The sequence below is a fragment of the Musca domestica genome, unplaced genomic scaffold (assembly GCF_030504385.1).
Source record: "Musca domestica strain aabys unplaced genomic scaffold, Musca_domestica.polishedcontigs.V.1.1 6, whole genome shotgun sequence".
NCBI classification, from domain to species: domain Eukaryota; kingdom Metazoa; phylum Arthropoda; class Insecta; order Diptera; family Muscidae; genus Musca; species Musca domestica.
Window position 1 is genome coordinate 19,592,576 of NW_026712363.1, and position 2,543 is coordinate 19,595,118.

Below are 2,543 nucleotides of genomic sequence, written 5' to 3' on the forward strand. Positions count from 1 at the left end.
TATAGCAATCTCTGAACCGGGTTTCTACAAATTTTACGTATTAGCTTCTAGACTGAATTCGGTCTTATGTACGAAAATTCAGGTGATTTGTGCTGATATTGACCATTTAGTGGACAATTAACACGAAATCGGATGAAGATACATATGTGTGTTACACCCAAATCTGAACAGATTTTGATAAAATTAAAATCGACTACTTTTGGGCTTCATCTGATATCTGGTATCAAATATCATTCCTGTGAAGAGTGTGTTATGCTATGCTATATCCAAATCTGGACAGATTTTGATAAAATTAAAATCGACTATTTTTGGGCTTTATCTGATATCTGGTACCAAATATCATTCCTGTGAAGAGTATATTACGAATGTAAGGGACTTAAAGAGCAAATCGGATGAAACATATATATGGGAGCTAGAGCTATATTTGAACCGATTTTTACTTAAATTTGTGTACTTGCTTCTAATCTGGTTTCGGTCGGATTTGCCAAAATTGATGCTATTACGGCCATTTGGTGGTTAATCACCCGAAATCGGATGAAGATATATATGGGAGCTATATCCAAATCTGAACCGATTTCGATAAAATTTAAAACATCTATTCCTGTGCTCCATCTAATACCTGGTACCAAATATCACGGTTGTGGAGTGCATAGTAGGAATATGAGGGACTTAAAGATCAAATAGGATGAAAGATATATATGGGAGCTATAGCTATATCTGAACCGATTCTCCAAATTTGACATACTTGCTTCTAGGCCAAACTCGGTTGGGTGTGCCAAAATTCAGGTAATTTGGACTGATAGTGGACATTTGGTGCACATTTAACCCGAAATCGGATGAAGATATATATGGAAGCTATATCTAAATTTGATCCGATTCTCACCAATTTCAATAGGGTTCGTCCTTGGGCCAAACATACATTGTTTGGAAAATTTCATCTCAATCGGATAATAAATGCGACCTGCATTTTGTTCACAAGAATACATGGACAGACGGACGGACGGACAGACGGACTGACATGCATAAATCGACTCAGAAAGTGATTCTGTGAAGGTTCTCAAAAGTAACTAGAGGTCTATCTCGTTTCCTTCTCCATGTTACAAACAAATGCACAAAGACATAATACCCTTACCACTATGTGGTGTAGGGTATAAACAGTAAGTTCGGCCGGGCCGAACTTTGAATACCCTCCACCATTTGGAATGAATTTGGAAATTTTCAAAAAATAAAATCCTTAAAAAATTCTGTTTAAATTTTAAAAATACCGAATATAGCCGTTATATTGGGGTCTATATGACATGGGCCTACAAAGGCATTTTTTGTCATAATCCATCACTATATTCAAATTCGATAACATGAAATATACGGTGAATAATGTAGCTAAAATCATCAAAATACCGAATATCGGGAGGTACAGTTATATGGGGGCTATACGAAGACGTGGACCTGCACAGTAATTTTTTGTCTTAGGCTGTACTATCCTTTTGGAATATCAAATTTGAAACAAATCCGTTTATAACGTCGCTAAAATCATCAAAATACCGAACATAGGGAGGTACCGTTATCTAGGGGCTATACGAAGACGTGGACCTATACAGACAATTTTCTGTCGTAGGCTGTAGTATCCATTACGAACTTCAAATACCAAATTTGAAACAGTTCCGGTGAATAATGTCGCTGAAATCATCAGAATACCGAATATCTGGAGGTATCGTTATATGGGGTTTTTACGAAGACGTGGACCTGTACAGTAATTTTTTTGTCTTAGTCTGTACTATCCTGTTGGAACTTCAAATACCTAATATGAAACAATTCAATTCGTTCGAAAGATAGCGTTATTACAACAGACAGACGGACAGACAGACGGACATCGCTAAATCGACTTAGAATTTTACGCTGATCAAGAATATATATACTTTGTTGGGTCTGACATGAGTATTTCGAGGAGTTACAAACGTAATGACATACCCACCATACTATGGAGGGTATAATAAAAACCAGTAAAGAAAGTCCTAAAGTCGGGCGGGACCGACTTTATGATACCCTACACCACTTTGCTAATTTAGTAGAGCTCCACGTAACAATTAAAAGTTTTTATTGGAGAATTCAATCATACACGCTATGATTATAATTATAATTTAAAGTTCAAAGGAGCATTTGTTTTTTTTTAAATTCGGACTTGTATTGCCCAATTGGTGCAAAATTAATTTAAAATCAGATAAAGATATATATGGGAGTTATATCCAAATCTGAACTGATCTCGATAAAATTTGTCAAAGATATTTCTGAGCTGTATATGATATATTTCGCTGAATATCGTTGTTACGGGGTGCATATTACGGCTGTGGGTAACAAATACTAGAAATCGGATGAACAATATATATATGGGAGCCATATCTTAACCGATCTTCACCAAATTTGACATACTAGCTTCTGGACTCAATTCGGTCGTAAGTGCCAAATTTCATCCCATTTGGGCAAATATTAGACGTTTGGTGCACAATAAAAGGTAAATCGGACGAAGTTATATATGGGAGCTATAT